The sequence below is a fragment of the Cavia porcellus genome, unplaced genomic scaffold (genome assembly GCF_034190915.1).
Source record: "Cavia porcellus strain 051 isolate PalLab524CR breed Dunkin Hartley unplaced genomic scaffold, mCavPor4.1 scaffold_5, whole genome shotgun sequence".
NCBI lineage: Eukaryota > Metazoa > Chordata > Mammalia > Rodentia > Caviidae > Cavia > Cavia porcellus.
Genome location: NW_026947488.1, coordinates 21236863 through 21264656, shown reverse-complemented (window position 1 = coordinate 21264656; position 27794 = coordinate 21236863). Strand labels below are relative to the sequence as shown.

General features: G+C 38.8%; 2 long non-coding RNA genes across 2 annotated transcripts; one reads left to right on the top strand and one right to left on the bottom strand.

Moving 5' to 3' along the window:
* The first annotated feature begins 369 nt into the window (after positions 1-369).
* On the top strand, positions 370-27508 carry LOC106027229 (uncharacterized). The gene is made up of 3 exons (XR_001200799.2): positions 370-442; positions 20273-20327; positions 26782-27508. It is a non-coding gene; the product is annotated as an uncharacterized LOC106027229 (long non-coding RNA).
* On the bottom strand, positions 4938-11690 carry LOC106027230 (uncharacterized). The gene is made up of 3 exons (XR_001200800.2): positions 11360-11690; positions 11090-11123; positions 4938-6848 (listed from the first exon to the last, which is right to left on the bottom strand). It is a non-coding gene; the product is annotated as an uncharacterized LOC106027230 (long non-coding RNA).
* Positions 27509-27794: the final 286 nt, after the last annotated feature.

Genomic DNA, 27794 nt, shown 5'->3' with positions numbered 1-27794 from the left:
ACACCGAGTATGCAGCTAGAGGTGACAGCTTGAGAGTGGCCTTCACCTCCTCTTATTTCCTTTGGCTCTGCAAACACAGGGACTGGCAGGAAGATAGAGGAGGACATGCAGTCTGGAAGCCAGGATCTTTCTCCTTGTTTTAGACACTAATTATCATTGGTACTTCGAAGATCATCCACATTAGGCCTGAAGTTGAAGGTGAGGTTGAGATAGGCTGCCAAGCAGTGGATGGAAACCCTCCCCGCCAAGAGATAGAGATGGTTTGGATCAGCTCTCAGGGTTTGGTAGCAGGTGCTTGAGGAAGTGCTACTGCAGGTCACCTTTAAAAGGGACTAGCTGTCAGACATAGGACCCACAGCACCGGCCTGCCTGAAAATAGGGTACCTGCTTTTCTTCTTTCTTGTAGATGAGCCCATTAGAGTCCTCTAATGCCTGTCATGGGGTAAGTCCATGCATGATTGATCATGCTACACTGAGGGCCTATCCAGCATGAAGTTTTTAACAGCTTTACAGCATGTCTACCCTAAACATAACATCCTCAAGTACTTTCTGTGAGAGCAGAACTGTCCGAGACAATTTCCTGTTACTTCTAGTTCTTTATCTCCATCTTCTTGGAAGTTTGTCACACATATACTATCATTCCAGAACAAGGTGCTAAGGATATTATGGTAAGCAAAAACCAAGACTGATAGCTCAAAATATAAAAATGGATATTTTTCAAATAATTGTTTCCATTATGTGATATTCCAAAATAGCAAAAGGAGCAGAATTCGAGGCAAGTCATAGAAGCAGAGCCACAGTGGTCTTGTTTAAAAATATTGGAGTCTTTTGCTCAGGGCCTAAGCTGAGCTTTTCCAGCTTTGTCATGAGAGCCCAGCCCAGTTGTTTGACCCCTGTGTGCCTTGACTATAAAATAATGACAATAATAGTTCCTGCAGCCTACGGTTGTTATAGGATTAAATGAGATGGTGTTTGTGAAATACAGAGAATGGTACAGCAGAAGTCTGCAGCTAAGGAATTAAGAAAACAGCTCTGCTTTCACAGAAAGTACTTGAGGATGTTACTCATTACTGTTATTTGCCTAGTGAAGAAAGTGGAGTCCAGGGAGATGATCTGTCTACTCCAAAGTCTCAGACTTTGTGTCCTGGGCTGCTATGTCTATTGTTCCCCAAACCTGGAAATCCACTGCATTCACTAGTCTTCCTCCTCGCTTAGCAAAGGGACATGTCAGGGAGTCCCAGCCTCAGGTAGAGCTTGGCATCAGCACCACAGAAGCAGCCTTACTATCATAACACATCTCTGTTTAAGAAACATAAACCACCCTTTGGCAGCTTCTCAAGTGCATGTCAGAGCCATTAAAGAGATCCCTTCTGTCATCCCACTTTTTTGCCTTGACTGTAAGACCGAACCTTACATAAAAACACACATGAGCTTACCCAACAGGTTTCTCCAACAGCCTCAACAGAGTGGGCAGGCCCCAAGGAGCCCAAGCCTGGGAAGGCTTGCTCCCTTGGCTATCTATGGCCCCTCTGACCTGGACTCTGATGGCCTCCTTATCCCCTTGCCAGAACCTGCTGCCTGGGAGGAGCTGATGTCACTAATCCTGCCTACGTAGCTACAGGCCATCTCAGGCTCCTGGCAGTGGTTTCCCACACCAGCCTGGCAGGCCCTCCTCCTTCACTCTGGCATCTCCCCAGTGGTGGCTGAGAGCCCAGCTTGGTGAAGGGATAGCCCAGTCTGGTGGTGAGTGTCCCAGTCCAACAATTTGGCCCACGTCTGACAAGTAGCATATGTACTTGTCTAACTCAACAAGAGCCCAGTCAAAGTACTGAGTTCCAAAGCTTGGGCTTTCCAAAGACAGAAGAGATGTTGGAAACCGGAGGACAGGATCAGAACAACAAGGGAAAAAAAATAAATCAGAACAAGACAAGGAATTCTCTTAAGTAATCATACCGAGTTTCCAAGTTGTGAATGTAAATGGCTACCTAGAAAACCATTACCTTACCCAGTCATCAATTTCTAATAGGCAGCCTCTCTGTGTCCCTAGAGTATATTGGGAAATTTTACGTTCACATTGTCCTAGAATTGAAGCTAACACCATACTCGAATTGCCCAAGGGCTCCTGAAGACAGGAATAAAGGTACTAAGAAAGGAGGTGCCTGGCACAGAGCTAGCAGAACAGCCAAGGAATCCAGAGGGTTATCAGAGTGAGCACAAGAAATATAATCAAAATAACAGCTGATTTTTAGAAAGCTCTGATTCTGCCTCAGGAACTATGAAAGTATTTGACGCACACTACCACCCAGGAAGACAGATATTGATATTTTTCACTTTATTGATGAAAAATCTAAGTCTAATAATATAAAAGAAATAGCCTTATCAAAGCCATTCAGATGCAAAATGGCAGATCTGAGATTCAAAACCTGGTAATTCTAACTCCCAGACAGACAATCTTAGGAATAGTGAGGGTGAGGGGTGTCTCATGGGCTGCAGATTCATGGTTTTACTAACACCAGTAGCTACCTCCTTGCATCTGTTCCTTTGCCTGGATGGATAATGACTAGATAGATAGATTTGATGCATCTTCCTTGGGTGGGTTGGAAGTAACTAAATCCTAGTGTATTTGGGTAGCAGAATAGGAGTGTGTGAGCTTTAGAGTTAGACACGGGAATGTCTCCCATGTACGGGGCAATGAGTCTGAGTAGCCTCAATCATATTCACATTTTTTTAACATCTCTATATAAAGGGGTACTCAGCGTCACTTTAATGGGCAGGCAGGGGAGAGGCAGCATGCAGTGTGCACTTAAAATGCAATGATGGGCAAAGTAGTACACTCTATGGAGGCAGAAAGCAATTGTACATTATTCCTGATGTAATCATAGTATCTTATCCCTTTCCCAAAGCTTTGCTTAATAAATTTGTAGTAAAGAAGGGTTGTAAAGATTATTTTCACATATACGTGAATATATATTAATATATATGTAAAAGTGCAACCCACAAGAAACACTACTATGCTGGTGGATAAGATGTGGCTAAACAAACACAAGTACTTCCATGGAATCGAATGCTAAGTAGTCATTAAAAAGAATGAGGCAGCTCTATTTGTAAGCCTGCACAAGAGCAAGCAGGACATATAAATAGGATCGGGAGGAGCTGCAGAACAATTCACATTTATGGCAAAGTGCCTTTTAAAAGGTCAAGAGAAGAAACTGCATTAGTCTATGAAAAGTGGTTACTGCCCTTTGGGATTCAGAAAGAAAGGGTGCATGAAGAAGTCGGTGTGATTACTGGTGTGGGGATATTTTTAATTTTTGTCTGTGTACCTTTGCTTTGCTCAATTTGCTTTAACAATGAGTCTGAATTTCTTTGCTTGTCTAAAACTCAAAATTATTCTTACATCTTAAATAAGCAAATAGAAGAATAAACACCTCAAGTGTCCAGCGTAAAGATAGCCCCACAAATGCTTAGCCCTTCCACTCCATTCCCCTGAAGAATATTTATCATTTCTTTGCCTGTCTATGTTCAGAATAAGACATTTAAAGTTATGCAAAGTCTCACCAGAGTTGGTTTTGTCTGTCAGTGTGTGTGGCCCTGCAAAATCACACCCAGACGTGCTGAGTTTTCTGGCTGCATCTTATAAAGGACAAATAGGTTGAAAGCAAGCCACTGGTTTTCTCCAGAGCAGAAACAAAAACTTAGGTTCTTTGACCAATGTGAAATAAGAAGGGTGGGTGGGCTCCTGGGGCATCTGGTTTGAGAATAATCTCTTCTAGGGACCCACCATCACCTTAGTGCCAAAGAAGAGTCATTACCATGGGCCTGGTGTCTTACCAAAGAGTCATTACTCCAATTTATAAAAACTTAAGACCAGAGTAGGAAGCAAAGGCAGGGAAACATTGCCAGAGTCAGTTAACAGTCACTCAGAATGGCCTACTCTCTTACAAACTAAACAGCTGCCTCTGTGGCTCCAATTAACCAGAGCACTGGACCTCCATTTTTACACAGTCATCTCCAAGCAGACCTAGAAATTGTTGGGGTGAGAAACAGACTTTAGGAAGCATCTCCTTTGTCTCTGAACTTCTCTATGTGTCCATGAGAAGATCTCGTGGAACTTCAAAATAATTTAAGAGGTAATTTAGCCTATCTGCTTTTCATAGATGGCTCAGAACAGTTATATTTCAGTGCCACAAGGATGTAATGTTAAAACCAGAAAGAAAATTTAGTTTCTTTTTTTTTAATCTAAAGCTGATCCTTCCCCAACACAACACATCCAACATACCCAAAGACAGAACGCTCACACATACACACATATACCTTTTGTCCTCACTGTAACTACCTATCCAATCAGACTAGATTATAAAGAGAAAGATTTTTCTCCCAATGTTTCTTGCCTTCTGGGGATCCTAAAAGACAAATGAACAGGGCAAGAATGTTACATCATCACCATACAGCACACTGATGTTAAATTCTTAGAGATTCCTTAGAAGATCCTATATTTGGAGACCCATAAATTTTCATAATTTTAGACTCTATATACAAACATTACGCAGTATTCTGTGTATGGATGTGAGATTGTGAGCCAGACACAGGTAGGAGACGAGCCTGCAATCTCTAGCTTTCCTGTAAACTTGACCACCTGGTAGGCAACTCTGGTCAAATGATAGTAGTAACTATTCTCACTTTGTTTCTCAGGTAATGTTGGGACTCAAAAGTTTCCTCATGATGCGATGATGCATGTTTGAGGCTTTGGAAACAAACCTTTCTAAAATTGTTTGCAGATATCATACCTATGTCTTGTACTCTGGATAACCACTACCAAGACAACAATATGTAATCTATGAATTATTGTCCTACTAATCTATTTTGAAATTTTGTTTTATTGTTATTTTTTCTCTTCGAAGTAGAAAAGAAAGGAAATAAATAATTTTCTATTTGCTTTGTTTTCTTCAAAAAGAAAGAAATGATATAGAAACATTTGTTATAGTAGAATAACGGCTGCTCCTTGCAGATGGACCATAAATGCTCAGACTCGCCACAATCCCCACCATACACTATGGATTTGTATTGAGATTTTTCCTTGGTTTCTGTTACCCTTTGTGTCTGAAGTAGTTACACTCCCTTTGACTCAATAATACCATTCATACTGCTGAGCCTGTTCCTGTATTATCTCTCAGAGGGTGAAATGAAACTCAGAGAGGCTAAGTGACTTGCCCAAGGGCACCATTAGCAAGAGTCAAACTAGTTCTAACACATCTGCTTTTCCCCAAGTTACTAATGTTGTCCTGACAAACAGAAAATAACTGATTAATAATAAAGCAAAGAATTGAACAAAAAAGAAGGGGCAAAACTGACATTCAGGGACAAGTGACTGCTTTTAAAGGAAAAGTTTACTAATAGGCTGGAAATTAACCTGTAGCATTGACTTTCCCAATGAGGGCCCAGACACAAGCCTGATTGAACATATATATTATTTACTCATGTCCTAGAAAAACAAGTTTAGACCATCCAGACAGAAAACATTTTTTTTCTTGACTCATAAAGACAGCCCTGAAAAGAATTTGGGAGTTGGCTAAGAAATAAAATAACTTGTTCAAATTAATAAGTGTTTTCAAAATATTTCTTAGAGGAGGAGTCTTTTACTTCACACTCTTAAATCTCACTGAATTAGTAAGTTCTCCAGGTAGATCCAAAATGTCATCTTAAGCCAAAATTCCTCTGTGATGGTATAACTAATCTCTAAATCAATCCCTGGAACAGACCTGGGCAGTATTTTGTATTAGAGTTCATTTGGGCAGTGTAAGACCCATTGCCCACTCTTCTGGCCCTTGTAGAGAGCCTAAAATCTTCCCCCAGAGAGTCCCCATGTGTACAGAACTAGAGGAGAGCAGAGAAAACAAGCAATTCTTTTAGCAACTTCACAATCTATTTCTGGGGTTGAACAGAAGCCATTAAAACATTCCCATGACTCTGTGCCAAGCCCCCAAATTACTAATGACAGACATGCTGGCTCAAAAGGAGGCACTGCTGGCAAATCTCCCTCTGGTATCTTGTTAACAGTAGTAACCCTGAGCCTTTTATTGAAAGATCTCAAAGCACAGTGCAAGCCTTAATTGACTGCCCCCCTAATTCTGTCCCTGAAAAAGGTAATTATCATTATATTCCTCAGACAGATTACACAGGGGTTAAACAGATGATGGAGGTTGAATGATTTATCCTTGTTTCATATTCTAAACTGAAAGGAACAGTCTAAATAATGTCATAACATGGGGTGAACTCAGCCGGATGACTTGCTGAACCAGATGAGTAGGAGAAGCAGACAGAGCAAGAATCTGGGGAGGCCTGTCACTAAAGAGGCCTCTGATGAGAGGCTCCAGGCCAAGTATCATGCACAGAGGCACTGAGCTGAGCTTATTCTAGCTTAGACATTATCCATAGCTGCCCAAGCCAGGTCAGAAGGCAGAGAGAATTAGAGCCAGACTCCTGGAAGTGGGAGACCTCGGTTATCTGTACAAAGTCTAAACTAAGAATCCATCCTCAGTAGCTTGGAGAAAAATAAGGCTTCATTTCATCAGTGGAACAAGAGCTTGAAGACACCTGGATCCACAGTAGATGAAGAGTTTGTGCCAGTGGAGAGCGTACACACCAGGTTTGGCATTTGAGGTGGTCATGCAGATCTGGGATCCAAGCTATTTTGGAATTGAATGTAAGTGCTACCAACTGAGAAGTTCACACCAAACAAAATTATATTTCCAAAACTAGAGTGAGTTCATAATCAGCAGACCTGCACTACAGGAAGTAGTAAAGGACGTTCTTCAGGCAGGAGAAACATACCAGATGAGAACAGTTGTCTGCAAAATAGGCATGAACAGCATTAAAATATTTTCTAATATATATTATTACAACACATAAAACACTTTCTTTTTCTAATTTTTAATTCTTTAAAAAGCTAATATTTTATAGAAAAAAACCAGAAAAAATAGTAGAAATAATACACAATTTCAAAAAAACAACAGAATTTCAAAAAAAAAAACAGTAAGAGATAACTAGTCAAATATAACAGTAAGAAATCATTAGTTGATAAATTACATATTTTTATCTTAGAAGTAGTAGTTGGTGAGGCTGTGGGGAAAAAGGAACACTTCACTACTGTTGGTGGGAGTGTAGACTGGTGCAGCCAACGTAAAGGCTAATATTTTAAGTGCTATGTATTACATATATATAAATAAAATTGAATGAAAAAAGATGGAACTAGATGAATGGAAGTATGAGTAGTAGGATTTATACATTGTGAAATGATACAATATTACTTAACATTAGGATGAAGTTAAAGATGTCTGTGAGATTCCCTCAAGCAATGCAAAATAAAACTTCGTGTTTTAAATAATCCAATACTGTATATAATCAGACATTAAAATAATTAGTAATGTAACAGGAAGTAGAATAAGGAAAAAGAATAAAACAAGTGGCCAGACTGCAGTTTAAGCCTACTGTATCTACAGTAACATTAAATTTTACTGATCATGACATTCCAGTTAAAAGACAGAATGGCTGGGAGGGAAAAAAAGGCAATACCCAAATATAAGCTAACTATACAAACCCACTGCAAATACAAAGGAAAGAAGATGAAAAGTTATTTACTATGCAGACACTTAAGTAGAGGCTGGAAGGTCTCTATTAATATTATACAAGGTAAATTTTAGGATAAGCACTGTTATCAGAAATAAAACAAGGTATTCCATAATAAAAAAAACTGGTGCATAACCTTCAGAATACTTGGCATTTACAACATGTATTACACCTAAAAGTTTCAACAATGTGAGAAGCAAAATTTGACAGCTCTGAAAAAATAATACAAATTCAGTTATAGTCAGATTTCAATAGTATTCAGTAATTATTAGAACAAGCAGTAAAAGATATAGGTGATTTGAATAACATTATATACAGTAACTGAAGGTAAGTGATATTTATAGAATGCTCCAGTCAGCTAAATAATATATATTCTTTGTGAGTACAAATGGAAGATTATACAGTGTTAGAATATGTCATGGACCATAAAACAAGTTGTAAAATAATTAAGAAGACATATATTTTAAAAAGATAGAAATATGTTACTTTTTAAAATCTCCAAAATTTGGAAGCTAGACAACATAACTTATATAATCCACACCAAAAAAAAAAAGAAAAATTATATATATTTTAACTGGATAATAGTATCAGCAAATATTTGAAAATTGTGGAGAGCAACTAAATAGAAGAGAGGCAAGAAATATGTAAGCATCAAATGCTTATATTAGAAAACAAAAAAGGTATAAAATGTGTGACCTAAGCTTCCATCTGAATAATCTATAAAATAAGAAAAAGATAAACCCAAGGGGAACATAAGAATAAATATAAGGTGGGGCTGGGGATTTAGCTCAGCGGCATAAGCGCCTGCCTTGCAAGCAGGCAGTCGTGAGTTCGATCCCTGGTACCGATAAAAAGGAAAAAGCAAAAAAAAAAAAAAAAGAATAAATATAAGGGAAGACGTCAATAAAAGAGAAATCAGAAAAACAATAGAGAAAAATCAATAAAACCAAAGCATTAAAAATGCCATTTAAAAGACAAATTCGTAAATATATCAGTTTGCTCAACTATGCTAAGGTTTGAAAATTATTCACTGTATTTAACTGTAAATAAAGGACTTAAAACATAATCATGTGAATCATTTACATAAATTCTTACATATGACAAATTTTTTTTGTACCAGGGATTGAACTCACAACCTCACGCTTGCTGGGCAGAAATTTGTACTGCTGAGCTAAACACCCTGCCATATGACAAAATTTAATATTTTTTTTTATGATTTAAAATCCATAAAACTAGGAATAAACAGAAATTGCCTTAATATTATAAAGATAAAAACTCCATTAACATACTACATTTGATGAAAGATGGAATTCTTACCCCCTAAGTTCTAAAAAAAGTAAAGAATATCAGTTTCACAACTTCTATTTAATATTGTACCTAATGTCAAATAAAAGACATAAAAATATAAAGAATTAAAGTTGCATTTATTTACAGACAAACATGACTGTTTAGAAAAGATAGCCTAAAAAATTCATAGTAGCATGATAAGAACTAATAATGAACTTAATAAGTTTGGGGGAAACAAGTGAAATATTTAAGAATGAATTTGTATCTATATATCAGAAAAAATAATTGAAAAAATAAAATTAAAAATATAATGCCACTTATGTAAGCATCTCAAACATAAAAACCTTAGGGAAAATTTAATAAAATCTATAATTTGTGAAAGATCTATAAACTCAAAACTACAATGTTATGCCAAGAGAAATTTTTTAAAAATTGGGTAAGGTGACAGTTAAACCATGTCCTTGGATTAGAAGATTCAGCATTATTCATGATAGATCTCCTAAAATTGATTTGTGTATTCAATACCATTACAATCAAAATCATACCTATTCACATGGAAACTGAAAAAACAATTTAAAATGAATGAAATTTTTTGTAAGTTATACAGCAGTAAACTAGAGTTCTGTGAAACACACACCTATAAAAGCAAACTTATAAGTAAAAATAACCTTTGAGAGAAGAAAAGAAAGATCAAAAATAGCATTATATATTTAAGTATTTCCTACAATAAACTGAAATTTAAAATGGAAGTAGTGAATTTCTTTAGGTGAACAAAATTGCATTTCCTGCCACTGAGTAGAAATGAAGATTAAAAATCTAAGTTAATTACAGCAATGTAGGGATTAAAGCTAATTTTTTGCGCACCTTAGTATTTTGCATGTGAGAATTGATACCTAGTCTCTTGTTTATTAGGATATCTAACTGTACCCTTGAGGCATTAGGATCACTATGTTCTTGGAAGATGTGTTCCTAGAAGATTATTTGTGTGGCTATGCGAAGAATTGGAGGTTGAAGCCAAGACTAAATTCTGATGTAGAATCACAGTGCTAGAAATGACATAAAAAATCACTTGTGCCTCTAAACTATACAAGGTTTCTGGTGGAGGACCATTTTAGCCTCCAGTAAAATAGATAAGAACTCACTATTTTAAATAGAAACCCATTTCACTTTCCACACGTTTTTCATATGATTATTCAATTATAGTACTGAGAAATAAACACACATATGAAATCTTGGTCTAGGCTAAGCCAAACACAGGAGCTGTCACTTTCTCCAACTTATTTGGGAAAATCATGCTATTTATATTTGATTTTGTCTGCATTTTCTGAGTACCTTACTCCTCTATTCCCCAGAAATATGTATATTTACATGCATAGATTTAGACCACACTACCACATTACTAAGAATTTATTGTGTGCCAGGACAGTTTGGTGGATGAGGAATGTGGTGGTGTATTCATGAGGATTCAAGCCAGGGATTCATATGGACATGAATCATTCTGGGAGGTGCTGCAGTAGAAGTAAAAACTTGGAGTTAGAAGCCAAGAGCTTAAGTGAACCTTTCTAGGATGAGGTCTATATTTTAAGACTCATGAGAGCTTTTTGGAGGAGTTGACTTTTGACTTGGACACTGAAAACTGTCCCGAATGAGTTAATCATAAGTGGAGATAAGAAAGATGGAAGACACTAACTTGGGAAAGTCAAGACTATAGTTAGACCTGGTGTGGCTGGAAGTTATGGGAAATAGGAGAGAAACCTGAAATAGGACAGGTTATCTAAGAGATTTCTTAGATTTGAACAAATGACATGGATTTTAGGTATAAATCTGGAGATGATAGAAGCCTTTGATAGTTTGGAGTAGGATAATGCAGCTACTGATAGAATAAAGGGCAACCTGAAGAGAAAAGCCTGGGAAGCACGTAATTAGGGACCTTAATTACTAAAGAATAGTAAAGGCCAGATGAGGGCATTTTTGTAAGTAGAATGAAGGGCATTTCTTTTGGAGCGTTTACAGAGGTAATTATCATTAGTGTTAGAAAGCTAAACTGCTGGGCACATCTGATTCCTAAGGGTAAGGGAGTGTGATTCACAGATCTTACATTTTCAGACATATGTTAAATGTGAATGAAACACTTTCCTAAAAGAGTTTTTGTAGCATTTAAAAACTTCACACTTACCCTAATTCAGAGCCTGAAGAAACCTCAGGGACACCTGTAGGAGAGATTTAAAATGTTACTTGGAGTCGATTCCAGCTTAGGGGAATGGGTGCTTACAGAAAGGTGCAGGGATGATTGGAAGACATATACATGTCTAGGCCCCTGACCTTTCCAGAAAGGGGGCTGTCAATGAAACCCACACAGAGGTGGTCAGGGAAAGGACTGCGGTTTCCTGAATGTCTTTGCTCTGCACTGCTGTAAAGTGCCTCTTCCGACCCTCAGTGTTTTTACCTTGACGCTTCTTTGGTGGCCGTCACAGTTAAGTTGTGTTTTGATCTTGGTAAAAAGAAGTTAACTAATTAACTTAAAACTCATGCGTTACTACAGTGATTAACAAGCCAGAGCTCTAAAACTAGCCTGCCCATGAGACAGCCCACAGTGCTTACAGAGGCAACAACCCCTGTATGTTGTCTCCTGTAGTTTGTATCTGGATTAAAATGTGGACATCACATTTCAGCTCAAGTGTGTCCCTTTCACATCCTCCACCCAGGCTAGACTCTGCTGTACTTGTCCAGAGAAAATGGATGAGCCTAGAATTACTCTTGCTGCCTTCGACCTGTGAACTCTTGTACCCCCGAGTGAGACTGTCAGTATTGCGGTAACCCTGTTGTATGTTCTGGGAGCCTGGGCTTTGCTGCAGGTGCCTTTTTTAGAACTGAAGCTCCGTCCTGACCTTCACTTGGCCGGGGCTCTGACACCTGTCTGCCTTACAGGCCTCTCCCTCACACTGATGCCATTCCCTAAAGCAGGCAGCCTGCCCAGAGGGTGACCCTGTTTGACTTCCCCTCTGAAGAGACGATTAGTGTCTTCTTTGGTCCCTGGGTCACACCTCTTTATATTTCCTTCAGCTCTTTATTTTAAAAATTGAACAAGGTCTCACTAATGGTAAATTTCCCAGCCTATGTGCTAATTTGCAATCTTTCTGCCACAGCTTCCAAGAGTGCTGGGATTATTATAAATTGATTTTATAGTTTCTGATTCAAGTTTCAAAATGGGCATTTAGGAAACCTGATTTACTTTACCTACAAGTTAAGTTATTTTCTGTCAAAATAGCTTGGGAAATACATTTATTTCAGTAGATGATTATTTTAAGAGTCCTTTCTCTTCCCACAATCTTTAATAATTAGATGACACAAAACAACAAAAAGAGAATTTAGTAAGAGCCACTAACAGTATACAAAATTTTCTTTTGATGTCATTTTATTGTGGCTGAGAATACCATGTCAAAGAAAAGTACAGTTTGGATCCACAGTTTAAAGGAAGATAGAGTGTAACAGGATAGGACAGCAAAATCCTTGGAGGAGCTGGAGCACCTGTGGTAAGACAGTGTTTCTCAAATCAGACAGTTCACTGGGAGAAACTGCTTTGCCTGTGTTCCCAACCCTGGGCCATGTTAGAATTCTAGTGCTCCTGGCATCATAGTGGTCACCATGCATCTTCCACATTATCTAATGCAAGCTCTGTCATGTCCTGGCTGCCTCTCTTTCCAAGAAACTATGCTTCTGAATTCTCAGCCTGACCCCATTTAAGGCATGAGATCAGGAATCTTGGAAATCCAAACACCCTGCTTTATAAATGAGGATCTGTGTGGCTCAGGGAGGGGAAATGCATTCCCCAATGTCACACCCTGAGTGTGTGACAGATGCAAGATAAAATCCCAGCCCCTGAGGAGCATGTGTGTTGGAATACAATTATGATTCCGAGCGGCTGGGGCTTAACTTCTCTGGCTCTCCTTGCACAACCCAGAAGGGAATTTCTAAGACCACACACCTAGCAGGTAATTCCTTCTCACAAAATAGTCAAGTTCTTCATTTTAAAAACCTTTTCTCTCCTAGCTTTCAGGAGCTGTCAGGGTATCATGATCTGTCAGCAGCCCACAGTGGCTGAAACAGAGCCAGAGAAATCATTGGAATCCTTGAAGCAGAAAAAAAGAAAACCAAATGTGTTCCTCTGTTTTCTGTGATCTGGCAAAAATCAAGTTTCGGTCCCAGGTACTCACAAAGTTGTTTCGACTCTCCACGTCTTCGGTGCTTTCTGATGGAGACTATTTCTTGAGTCCCTGAGATATTTGGCTCATTCATAAGAAGTTCTCATAGCCACCTGTGGAATCGGGCAATACACCCAAAAAACACACACAAAACTTGACTTGGTAGCTCTGGGGCGCTGAGAGTTATGGGATGCCTTGTTATTCTCATCTAAGCTTCCAGACAACACCCCTGGTCATTTCCTTGTGTCATCAGTTTCCAAAACTGAGCAGTGCTTGCTGGATTGCGACCGTTTTGAGTCCAGTCTCCTCTACCTGTTGACATGTAGTTTTCCGTAAAGCACATAAGCCCTGTGGATCACCGTGTCATGTTCTTAATGTGCTTATCAACAAACAAATGAGTAAAGAAAATCGTGGTACACATACACAATGCAGTATTACTCAGTCATAAAAAGAATAAAATTTTGTCACTTGAAAAACATGAATGGACTTGGAGATCATTATATTGAGTAAAATAAGACAGAATCAGAAGAACAAAATGGAAATTTTCTGTAATATGTGGACTCTTCATAAGATGACAAGAAAGTAGAAGGGAGGTTATTACTAGATTCAAGGAAGGGAAGAAGGATAGAGGGTTTAAGGGAAGGTAAAAGGAGGCATAAATACAGATATTTCTTTTTATTTGTTTCTTTTATTTTTGTTTCTTTTATTTTATGGAAAAAAGTAAAACAAAATTTGATAACAAGAAGAAAGAATAACAATAGTAAATTGTGTATTATCTTTGAAGTAATTACTCAGAGTACAAGATATGGGCATAAAATAATCTCCAACTGATATACGCACAAACGTTTCTTTTCTGTGAACTGAGTCACTAATTGTAAAACTAGCTTGCTTTTTTTTCTATTTTCCCTTCCTTCCTTTCCCATTTTCCCCATTCTAGTTTCCTTTTTCCATTTAAAACTTCTTCCCATTTCACAACATCTATTACAAATTTTAGATGTTATTTACTCTTTAAATTTCTCCCACCAGGGAAGCAATGTGATATTTATGCATGTGAGAATGATTTATTTCACTACTGAGTATGGTCTCAAGTTGCATTCATTTACCTATAAAAGTCTCCAGTGTGTCCTTCATTATGGCTGAGTAGTACTCCATTGTATAAAAATACCATATCTTTTTTATCCATTCCTTGGTTGATGATCATTTGGGTTGTTTTCAGGACTTAGTTAATGAAAATTGTGCTACTATAAATATGGGTGCATGTATATCCCTATGATCAGGTGTTTTTAATTCTTCTGGTAAAAAACCAAGAACAGGAGTAGCTGGATCAAATGGGACTTCTAATCCTAGCCTTTTGAGGAGTCTTCATATTGATTTCCACAATAGCTCCACCACTTTTCACTCCCACCAACAGGCAGAAGGGTTCATTTTTCCCTGAAGTGCATCCAGCATTTGTTATTGGGTGATTTTTTTTATGCCAGCCATTTTTTCTGGGTTGAGATGGAATCTCAAAGCTGTTTAATTTCCATCTCTCAAATGACTAGTGATGGTGAATATTTTCTTCATACATTTATTGCAATTTGTATTTCTTTGTCTGAGAAGTGTGCATTCATCTCAAATGCCCATTTTTGGACTGGGTCTTTGAATTTTGGAGTGTCTGATTTTTTTACTTTTCTATATGCTTTAGATAGAAGTTCTTTGTCTGAGGGACAGTTGGATAAATTTTTTCCCACTCTGTGGATTTTCTCTTCATTCTGTTGGTGATTTCTTTTGATGTGCAAAAGCTTTTTAATATGATGAGATCCTAGTTGTTGATTCTTTGAAGTAATTCCCATGCAGTCTGAGTCTTGTTCATGAACTCTCTGTCTATAAGTATGTCTTCAAGATTCCTACCTTTTTTCTTTTCCAGTTAATTGAGTGGTTCCAAATGAATTTTAGTAATGTTTTATCTAGTCTTCTGAGGTATGTTAAAGGTATTTTGATTGGGATTGCATTAAATCTGTGTAACAATTTGGGGAGTATAGCCATTTTCACTATGTTGATTCTTCCTGCTTATGATCAAGGAATATCTTTCAATTTTTTGATATCCTCTTCAATTTCTTTTTTAAGAGAACTGTAACTTTCAATGTATAGATATTTTACCTCTTTTGTTAGGTTGATTCTTAAGTGTTTTGGATGCTATTATGAAGGGTATAGTTTTCCTAATTTCTCTCTTAGTGAGTTCATTGCTTATATAATGTTACTTATTTTTGAGTGTTGACTTTGAAATTTAGGTATGTCTTATATATCTACTTATGTGTTTAATGATTATTCAGACTTATGATGCTGGTTAGACTTACTACCCACTACTCAGTCTTATGACCTGTATTTGGACTCATGACACGGGATTTAAGTGTCAGTACAACCTTACGGTAACTTCTTTTAAAATACAGCACTATAACTTTGCTGATTGTACTGTGTAGTATAATTCTGTAGTTTTATGTTGTTATACATTACAATACTTCATGCAAATAAAAGCAAAGTTGTCAAGTTGTAGTTTTCTTGGACAATTTCTTTGTTTTGAATTTTGTAATATACACTATACACAACTCATTTAATTAGGTAGTCACAGGAATAGAACTCAGTCATTAAATTAGGAGTGTCTGTATGATCCCAATACAATATAAACATCGAATCTCCCTCCAAATCATGTGAAACTAGAAAGAGGGTGGGACAAGTGAGTTTTGGACAAAAGGATTAATGTCATATGCATGTACAAATCTGCCAATATGAAACATAGTAACCTGTATACTGATAGACTGATAAAAATGTGAGACAAAAATTATGAACAACCAGCTTCTGCCTTGCTTTATACATAAAATCCAACCCTCTAACTAGAGGAGTAATGCAAAAGTGCTTTGCATATTGTAAACGTGCAATGACAATATTTGACTTTCTTTTTAACACATAGCAGACAGTGGAAGACAGACGGTGGGCATGCCCACTCTCAGATGTCCAATCTGCTCCGTCATGAGATGGGACCAAGAGCAGTCTCACTTCATCAAGACGTTTGAAGATTTAGAAAATAATCATGGTATTAGCAGATTTTATAGTACTTAATTTTTATAAGTAATGAAAATAAAATAATGATTTGATTTTTTTTTTGAAATTCTGTATTATTTCTACTCTTTTCTGTTTTGCTTTTTTTCTCTAAATAGGAAAGAAAATAATGACAGGGATCTGGAGACTATTTAATACAAAATCATATTTTCAAACATTGGCTCCAGAACATTCTTTGATGTTTATCAGATATTAGGAGATATAATGCTTTCTTTACTGCTTTCCTGAAATGAAAAGTCAGGGTCCTGCCCTGAACTCAGCAACAGTTTTGTAGCCAGTTTCGAAAGTTGTAAAGAGGTTGTGGAAGAGACTAGTAACTAAAGGTAACAAGCAGCCTAGAGATAAGCACACGTCTTAATCTGCGAGATTGCGAGGCTTCAAGTTCATCTTTTTTATATAACTGAGTAACACTCCATTATATAAAATGACTACATCTTTTTTATCCATTCCTCAGTTGATGGGCATTTCTGTTGTTTCCAAGATTTAATCATTACAAATTGTGCTGCTGTAAACATGGATGCAGATATATTGCCGTGGTATGATGCTTTCAATTCTTCTAGAAAAATACCAAGAAAGGGAATAGCTAGGCTGAATAGGAGCTCTTATCTTGGTTTTTTGAGGAATCTCCACTCTGATTTCTACACTGGTTGCACCAGTCTGCATTCCCACCAAAAGTTGAAAAGAGTTCCTTTTTCCCCACAGCCTCACCAGCATTTGTTATTGGATGATTTTATGGATGCAGCTCCAGACTATATTCATAAGTGAAATAAATCAGACTTGCAGACATCATATGTCTCCCTAGTATAAGAAACTAGAGGGTAAATAAGATCCAAAAGGTACAAAACATATTATGAAAGAGAAAGAAACTGCTCAAAAGGAAAAAACAAACTAGGATAGGGGAAAGGAGAAAAGAAGGAAGGAGGGGGGAAAAATATATATATATATATATGATAGCTAAGATCCTAACAATTCCATTAGTTCGTTGAAAGGAACAGTTAGTACTTATACTATTTGATCAATTTTGTATACCTATATCTGAGAATATGAGCAACTATTTTGAAGACAACAATATGCAATATAATAAGCATTATTAATTTCTTGAGTTGAAATTCTGTATCATTTTTATTGTTTTGTTTTTCTCTTTAAAAAAAGACAGGGAGATTTACTGCTCTGGTATGTAGCCTGTTTTCATCTGTCACATCTTCCCATCAAAGAAACTGTGAACCCACAAAACCATACACCACTCCCAAAACACCAAATCTTCTCAAACTTGTCACCTCTAAAACAACTGTGCTCAAAGCTGAAACCCTGAAACCAAGAAGGGATGATGAGGTGGCCCCTTGCCAAGCCTTCTTGATCAACTTTTCTAGCTCGGCAGGGCCCACTTTCCAGACAATTAACTGGGTGTGACTCTGTCTTCTGCTTCTTCTGCTGGGCAGGAAGGCTGGGCCCACCCACAGGGACAGGGATTTACCAAACAGGCCCCAAAGGACAATTCTAACTGCAACACAGCATAGACACACAGTGGAGGAGAAAAAAGCACTTGCCTAGAAAAGTCCTGCATTGAGAGTAAAGAGGAGAGAGGAGAGAGGAGCACTAGCCTTCAGGCTTCTTTTATTTTTTCTGCAAGAGAAAAAAGTAGGGAAAAATATCCAGTGAGAGAAGCCCTAACCTAAGCCTCAACCAAAAAGATAAATGGGAAGGAGAGATGCTGGAATCAAAGACAGGAAAAGGAGATGAACCTTCCAATTTGGGATCAAGCTACATTCTTGCCCCCCCTTGAGAGTATATAATCTGTCAGCAAAACAGGGGAGGCTCTACAAGACAGGGGCACAGCAGAAAGATGGTTCCTGCGTGTGAGAGATCCGGCTGTCTGACTGCAGTCCTGCCTCTGCCTACCTAGGTCTGCATCCCAAAATATGCATATATGTATGTCTATGTATGTCTGTCTTTACAGCTAAGACAAGATAAAGGGAGGAAAGCATTCCTGCCACAGGACTGTGCTGGCATCCCCGCATAACATTCATAATAATGACCCCATCACTCATCAAAGATGCTCCGCAGGCCGGGCCTCACCGGGCCTCCACAGTGCTCTGATCCCGCAGCCGGCTCAGCCTGTAATTGCAAACACCCTGCCCCTGGGAAGTGTCAGGTTATGTGAAGACACTTAGGCTTTGCTGGTGTCTGTAAAATGCAAGTTCAAGGGGACTTTTTAACATCAGAAGCAAAAATATGAGAGTCAAGAGACAGGTCCCCTGTGCCCTGTAGAGAGGATCAGAGTAGAGATAAGAAGTGGGAGGCAATTGCTCTGAAGGTGGGAAAAATAATTTGAAGGCAGAACAGACACACGGTAATTACTGCTCAGACAGGGCACAGGCAAAGAGGAGCCTGCTTTTAAGAAAACAAGAAGGGAGCAAATGCAGTTGGGAGGAGAGGACGTGCCCTTCTGATTAGGGTCAATATCAGAGTCCGCTTCCTAATAGGAGGGTAGGTGGAAACAGGTAATGACCCGAAAGTCATTTTCATAGTTAATGACTTTGTCAGCCAAATTAGGTGTGGGCTGTAATGTAAACTATAGGTTTTAGTTAGTACTAATGCATTAATATTGGATCATCAGATGTACATATGAGTAACAAATGTACTCAAGTAATGCAAGATGTTAATAATGGGGAAATTGTGTAGCAGGGGTAAATGGAAAATGGGAACTGTCTGTACTCACTACCCAGCTTTTCTATAAATCTAAAGCTACTCTTAAAAGTAACCTTTAAAAACAACAGGGGGAGGAGGAAAAAGATGTGCACAGAATGTAGGATTAAATATTTAATCAGCCCCTCCTCTACTAGACCAAAAGTTTTATAATTAGAGGAAAGAAAATTGGGTATTGTGCCTTCAAATATGACCTCTGAGTAAAAATCTAGAGGTATCTGGAATTCAACTTGGGTGTGATTGAGTTTCACCAAAATCAAGGAAAATAGCAAAAATCCCTTATCACAATAATGAGAAATAAGAGAATCCTTTCTGCCCAAAGTTTTCTTTTATGTTGCTGTTGCTTGCTTATGTTCATTCCAATCCGCTATCTACTTATAGTTTTGTAAAACAAAGCAAAAGTGAGTTACTAGAGAAGAATGATAATGCACTTGAATATCAAATTCTTGTGAAATTTTATAAATGCTTGCTCTTTGAAGTAGCTGTGTTGGATGAGAGTGAATGTACCAAAGACCCTGGAACTATATTAACACAGCAGTTAGCAGGCACAAAAAAATGCAGCAAAGGAACATGGTATTTATCAAGAATGTGTCTTGAGAAACAAGGACACCACCTCTTGTTGGAATAACCATGTTATTTTCTAGCCTTACAGCCGTGAGAAAAATCATTAAATGCAAAAATGCCACTTTCATACCTGACATCAAGAAGCTTTTCTAATATCTCAAGATGTCCTCGGCTCCTCCTGCATCGAGTTCATACCAAAATGGACCCAATTTGCATTAAGGTTGGAGACTTAATGAAGGTCCCAGCTGAGTAAGCTGGGAGGCTGGGATTTAATCCAAGTATTTACCCCAGGAATCAACACCCTCGGTCCTCTAGCATGACCTAGCAGGCGTAGGTAATTAAGCCCAATTTAAAAGCACTGAGTCAAGAGCACTCAACTAATTCTCAGTAAGGGGGTCTGAGGTGATAATAAAGATCTTGGAATGTTCAATAAAGGAATTTTTCTCTGAAAGAGATGAACATTCTAGGCAGAGGGATCAGCCCTGAGGAGGTTATGGAGGTATGGGGCACATGGAATATTCAGGAAAATTCAAGACATCCTATGCATTTCACAGTTAAGGAAGAATTCCAAATCCTCTTTTAGTAAAAGAATGGCAATAATTATTACCAAAAGGCTCAAAGTTTACATTCTCTAAATATTTTCCATGAAGATGAGATCTTCTTGCCTCAAAACAGAATATGCAGAACTTAGCAGAAGCCAGGATAAATCTTTTAAGGAAAGAGAAGCCAAGTATTCTGAGTTTTAATCTTCACATCAATCTAACTGCATGATTTTTCTCCCTATTTTACAGGTAAGAAGATTGAGACTCAGAAATAACAAAGACTCAATCACCAATAGCAGTAAAAGTGAGTTTCAAATTGTACTCTATGTGCTGTGTACTCTATGTGCTGTTAAACATTGCATTTTTCACAAGTTGTAAGGACCTAGTAAATGCATTTGCTTACAGAAAAGTAGACATGTTAATCCTATACTTGTATATACATGTATATTAAAATGAGCTATTTAATTAGAATTGACTCTATAGAGTGTTTGCTCTACTGACACTATTAGGTGCTTTGTGTATTCCATTCACTTAATTTCTGAAGTAGCTTTGCAAGGTAATGGTGCCAGGTTGTATTACGGTTTTCCACCATTCACTCCTTCCTACACAGCTATTATACATTCCTATGCATGTGACTCCTCATCCTTCTCTGCTAGTGGAATATACTCTCCTGTCTTAATGACAAGCCGAGTCATGTGACTTGCTTGAGCCGATGACATAAGAACAGACAGGCTGCTTGCCCTGTCTTTACCTTCTCTCTTGCTCAATCCTTCTTATCCAAAAAGACCATAACATGGCTGCTGGGTCAAGAAAGGACACAGTGCAAAATCATGGCAGTCACCCTGCAGCTTAACAACAATGAAAGTTCACCGAAACTCAGTGAGCCCCCGGGAGTGTTTGTTATTGCCACCAGACTAATACAGTTGGTATCTTACAACATTAACTGAAGTTAGCAGAGACATCCATGCCTAATTCTTACAGCTTCATTAGTAGTGGCATTTCAACTTACACCCATTTCTGTTGTTTATAACAGTCTATGGATTTTTAGTTAGTTTCAAAATCCTCTTGCAAAGCTCAGGCTTTTTAACATAAATTGTATGAGTCCACTTTCCAATGGGACATTATCTCTAGGTCCCCCACTTGTTTTATGATCCCTAGGAGTTCTCCATCCTTGCAAGCCTGACAGTTCTCAGCAGATTTGAGCTTGAAACATCCTCTGTATTACCTGAATGATTTATGAACTTAGAATAAACTCTTTGACCCCATCACCTTGTCTGAGCCACCACATCTCTTTTCTAGCTTTCTGTAAAAATCTCTGATATCGCCCTCCCACCCACCGTTCTCCATGCTATAGTTTTCAGTGACACTTCCTGGGTTCGAATCTCTTGGTGACGTTTCACAACTGTTAAAATCAAAATTAATCAACCTAGCCCCTGCCACCTTTTTCTAATTCATCTCATAGTGTTTTACTCCTTGCTTATTAGGTTCCTGGCATAATGACTTCTTTTTGTCATCAGATGGGCCAGGCCATTTTCCCCTAGCTTACAGCTTTTCTATTCAGTTTCTTTCCCTGGTGAAAACTCTTCCATCTCACCTTTGTGGTCTTAGTTCAGTTGGCCAAAATGGTATTCTCTATAGTGTTTCCAAAACACCTGTTCAAAGCCTTCTTCTAGATCACCCTTGAAATGGCCTGTTGACATTAGGTGTCATTTTTTGACTGATTCTGTGCCCATGAAACGTAAGTGGAAGTGTTTTCCTAGGTTGTCCCATCCTCCAGGCTCCATCCCTGCCTGAGCTCCTCACCATAGCATCAATTTATATCACCCTCACGGCTCTACGCTGGCTTTATTTATGACATTTATCATTGTCTGAAATTACTGTCTTAATTTATAATTACCAGATCTCTTTCTGTCTTCTGTGGAAGAGTCTGAGGTCTCAGAAAGCAAGGGCTTTGTTCATCACTTTCAAAGGCATAGCACAGTGCTTATAAGAGAGGACACAGGTAACAGAAGCTCAAGTAATGTTTTTAAAATACATAAATATGCACAGAGCTTTTATGAAAACAAAACAAATTGATGGTTGTTCAGCAGTTGGTCTGGTGTCTGATAGAATGTAAAAATTCAATGAACACTCCTAATTGTGAGTGTGAAGAATTGAGGCCAAAAGACTTTCTTTGTCACTGCATTATGAATTAGAGATAAGACTATGGCTTGGAGCAACAGATGTATAAGAGCCAGTTTCAGACCTGAGCATCAAAAGTCACATGTGCTAGCAGAATACAGGTACCTCAGGGGGGCAGTCCCTGGCATGGACCCAGCTCCATGAGTAAGAACATTTCCTCCCAGCAGCAGCACAATGTAAAATTGTTAGCAAAGGTCTGATATTCCAGGGCTAGTATTTCACCTGCCTTCCATATCAGCATCTTGTAAGAATTATGGCATTCATTGGGATATAGTTATAGAAGTTAGACTATGTTTCTGATTCTGTCTGAGTTCTACAATGACAAGTTAATAAATCACATCCCTCCCATCAGTGAAGGAGAGAGAGACTGACATGGAAACCAATAGTTAAAATTAAAATGTGACCAGACGTACGACAGAGGATAGACAAAAGATACTTGAGTAAATAAAGATAAAGGAAACTGTCTCTGGAGGCGTGGAGGCTGCAGGAGATGACCTCTCAGGTGAACCTGAAGAAGAAAATATTTGTTTTCTAAGATTTAGTGGAAAGGACATTTCAGGAAGATGGAACAGTATGTGCCAGGGATGAAGTTATGAAGTTCAGGAATCCTAAAAGAGAAAGTTCTGATGACTGAACCGTAAAGTGATTCATCTGGGGTTCACAGTGTTGCTTTTAAAAGACATGTATGTAAAGGAGAATTACAAACAAAAGGAGAAAATAAATCTATTGGTTAAAAATGATAACTTTGAAGATTTTGTTTTACTTTAGCATGAAAAAATAGAAATAGTTTCTGACTTCCAATCTCTTTCAGGTCCTTTGGTAAATATATTGCTCAAAAAATGTAATCAGGCTTGGTGGCCCATGCCCACAATCCCAGCACTCGGGGAGCCTGGATCAAGAGAGTTTCAACTTCAAGCCCAGCTTGAGCAATTTGGTGACTTAAAAAGATCTGATTTCAAAATGAAAAGTTTTGGAAGAACAGTTCAGTGCCAAAGCCCTGAATTCAGTCCCTGGTACTGAAAAGAAATTATCCCAATTATTCAGAAATCTCAAAATTAGAAAATAAAAAATTCAGAATATGCAAAGCTAATAATCATTGTCCATATGTCCCTGTTCTTTGACTTGACTTACACATCCCATTCTCGGGAGACTGAACAAATGGAAACAGGATTTGACAGCATAATAATCATAGCAGGCTACTGCAGGGTCTCTCGAGGAAGGTGCATAGATTTCCTAGTGAAGCTGAACTTTATAAAGGTTGATTATGGATGCCTGAATGAAGACTTCTGGTAGAGTTCTAGAATAAGGAAAGTCAATATAAGTCTCTAGTTCACAGGTCAATTTTTAGAACAAGGATTCAAAGGCACGGGACCTTCCTGGTCCAGTGAGGATGGAACAGGGTGGGCCTTGGAACTAAGATCCGTGGAGGACCATCAGGAATCTAGGAGTCACCTGAAGTTGTACGGCAACACTTTTTGTAGTACACTACATATGCATTCACCAGGGAGAAGCTTTTCATTCATCCAAGTTTTGGCATGTGATTTCAGTTTAAGAGATTTCCAGTGTCCTCTTCTTTTTGGCCAGATCACATCGGAGCAACATGTTTCTAACTTGTTGTTCCGGAGCCTGAGGATTGAGCAAGCCTAACTGCTGGTTCTTGGCAATAAACAGCGCCATCGTTCAGAAGTTTCCGTTACTTCCAAAATGCATCCCAGATTTGTCACTTGTCTCCACCTCCATCGCCAAACCTTCAGTGAGGCCACTATCATCACTCTCACCAGCACAAATGTCACGGGCTTCGAGGAGGTCTCCTATCAGTGCTTTCCCTGATGCGATCCAATTTTCAGAGCATCCTGAGTGACATTTTTAATGAAAATGATATCACCACTCTGTACTGAAAACTTTCTACTGGCTTTATAATGCCTTCAGTATCATCGAGTTCCTTGGTGTGATTCAGGAAGCCTGACTTCACACTTGCCACCTTTTCCGGTGCCGCCTGCCCCCTTGCTCCCCAGAATGCACACAGAGGTACTTAGCTCTGCTCCTTCACTCACTCTGGGCTCCGCTCCCTTTGCCCTCAGGCCCACACTCTTGCTCTGCTATGTTCTGGCATGCTCTTCTGCCCTCTTCTCACAGTGCGCTCTTTGCCATTACTTACATACACTTCTCCCTGAGAGGTCTTTCACAGATAGCCCTCTCCTGACCTGCTCGTTTTGGTAGGTTCCCATTCTGATCACATTTACTTTTCTCTATTGCAAATTCAGATTCAGTTGTCGCACTAGCTACTTTAGAATGCATTGGCTACTTTCTTGCCTTTTGGTCAGTTTTCCCCACTAGATAATAAGCTCTACCAGGGCATAGGCATTGACTTTCCTCCTCATACCCTGATGCTGCCACACAGTAGAGTAACTGATGAAATGAATAAAGTTTGTTATGCATTCATGGATAAAATAAATTGAAAGATGAAGAAGGAAATAAAGAAGAAGACAGGAAGGAAAGAAAGAAAGAAAGAAAAAAGAAAGAAAGAAAGAAAGAAAGAAAGAAAGAAAGAAAGAAAGAAAAGAAAGAAGGAAGGAAGGAAGGAAGGAAGGAAGGAAGAAAGAAAGAAAGAAAGAAAGAAAGAAAGAAAGAAAGAAAGAAAAGAAAGAAAGAAAAGAAAGAAAGAAGGAAGGAAGGAAGAACACAGTCCATATAAGCAGTCTTCATATCCCATCCTCATGCACAGAGCAAATGTCATTGCCCAGATATGCTAAGCTGTCAGGCCTGCTAGGATGATACTGGTGGTCACTGAGGGTACAGAGAGTGCGTTAAGGGCATCTGGAGATGGCTTATTTAAGGATGTGGCTTCCAGTGTAAACCATCTTGTCTCCAGGGATAATGTATATAGGCAAATTTAACTCAAGGTATCCTCTGCAGCCCAAACCAAAATGAAGGAGACAGGGACGAGAGAAGGGTTTTCAAACTGAAGACACCACACTAAGCATTTAGAAGAAACCTTAAAGAAGCTTTCAGGACCCTTTCCTTGGTCAAACTGAGAGTGGTTTTAGAAGAATAAGTGTTGGTGAGAGATGATGCTGGTCTGATATTCAACTAAGAATCAGTACAAGTGGCACACAGATGCGTGAGACACAACACTGTCTGACTGCCTTCCTTTAGCCCACATGAAAAATCCTCTCACCTCCCAATGGAAGCCATGTCCTCATTTGCATCTTTCTTTCCTTGCTTCCTCCCAGTCCTTTGCTATGGATACCTGCTTCAAATCTAAGATCTTTCTATCTCCTAATCCTGCACCTACCAGTAAATTTGAAGGGCATGCTTGTACCAGCTCACAGACTGCCTTATCCATCATTAGCTTGATATATTGCCTTGTTTGATTCTCCCTATTGAGATACCCTTTAGGAGGATGCTCAGGCCAAACTCTGCTTCTTGAAGTCATCCATCTTTGTCCTATGGTTTAAAATGTTGGGCTCAGCTCTGACTGGAAGAGTTTGGGAACCAGTTCCTACTACCTTTTAAAATCTTGTACTTAAAGCAGCTGGTATTTTTCACTGAGTAAAACCATGAGCTCTTAACTCATGGATCATGCTCTACTCAAACCTTAACAACTTTATTTCAGAACAATACCAGCCAAAATGACTTCTCTTCTCTTAGCCTCAATTTTTCTCATCAATTAAATGGGTATCAAATAATCATCACCTCATTCTTCTGCTTAAAAAGATTGAATGAGATAATGCCATTCTCTTAGAATTTTCAAGATACCCAAGCTGATATGCACTTTACACAACTCCATCAATATGCCCAACGCCAGTCAGTTTGTCTTTAAATTTTAGCCAAAGCTGCAGAATTCTGCCTTCCTTGCCTGTGTGTGTCTGTGTGTGAGACACACATGATTAAAAATACTGAGAAATTATGCCCAGGAGCAGGCTTCAATCAGTGGCACCTGATGGAATCCTGTCACCACCCCTCACTCCTCAGGTGGGATGTTGCTGAAGAATGTGAATTTTACAGCCTCCAGGGCTTCCCCACAGGAGTTCCAACCATTCACTATGCGGGATGGCTGATACCACACTCACAATTGTGTTGTATCTTTAAGTCCTTGTATCGTTCTCCTGCTTGCTTGTCTAGGTTAAATTTCTCAAACTATTTGCAATAGAATCTGCATATAGGGTACTGCTCCTGGGAGAACAACCTCCAGGACAAATTCTCAGCACAGTGCAGACTCTATGTAAACCATCAGCGTTGGACTTCGCTGTTTTTGTTCCAGGAGACTCTTGGTCCTTCTCTCAGCAGAGAAGACCTCACTTCACACCACCCAAAACCCCACCAACCATGGGAACACATTGCTTATCCAAAGCACCAATCAGCCTCACCTGCAGCACATCCCTGTCCTTCCTGCAGGGGCTGCAAACATGCTGCTTCTTTGTCCTCAGAGCCATGGAGGGAGACCTGGAAAGTACTTTTGCCTAACCTCTGGGGAAGCCAACCCCAGGGACAGTGGTGAGGTGGGCAGCTTCCTTGCCCCACCACAGCAGGGCCAGCCAGAACAAATCTGATCAGTTGTGTCTCTGTTCTTGCAGATACTGATGAAAGGCAAAACCACGGCAATCTGCCCCAAACTTGGACAAGCATGAGCTCCTCCCATGAACCTGTCTGCACATCTCTCTGTCCTTGCCTATGGAGCATTCTTGGAAGTCACTCCCTGTAACTTTATTCCCCTAAGAGAATTTCAAGAGGTTATCATCATCAAAGCCTCATCCATTTGGTAGGCAAAAATGCAAAAGCTCAGCAAAGTCTTCCTGGATGCCCCCTTTTATTCCCATGACAAAGCCTAAGGTTGATTCAGTGCTGAGCACCTGCAGACCCAGATTCTGTAAAATCACATAAGACCGGGCAAATTCCAGCCTCAGGTCTTACAGATTCCCCTAGTGTTGGTTAGTAAAAAACAATCATAAAATTTGTTAGCCAATTGACTGGGTCCTAGTCACCATAAATACTTTCAACTCTGAGAACAAAGCTTCTTCACAGAGTCAAGAAAAAGATTTATGTAAGAAAAAAATTTTCAGTTCCTCTATGGACTGACAGCATCTCAGTTGTACCCTTTCCAAGTTCCTGACCTTCAAAATTCATCTACTTGCCCAAATGAATGTTGTTTTATGCTCTAAATTTGTGCAATAATTCATTGTACAGCCATAGCAAAGCGGTATTCTTCAACCTCAGTTTTCTCATCTGTAAAATGGAGTCTTTGTTGATACATGTCTAGTAAATGATTTATGAACAATAAATGATTCTTTTGCACTTGCTACACTGTAAGCACTCAAATACCAGAGATCACGTTTGCTTGTTTTACTTAATGGAATAACATATGGGTTAAATACATCTGCTGAAAATCCCCTTGTTAATTGTTGTACTGACTGTCTCTTCTAATTAGATGAATAAGAGATATTTATGAAAAAGATGATCCCAACTTTTAGCTAAAAATAATTTGTCTACAAAACTGCAGACGTTATTAGTTCTTTAAAAGGCGCTAAGACAGGTTTGGTAAGTGCACTTGTGGTGGGAGGGGGCGGTGTCTAGGTATATCTGTGACCTC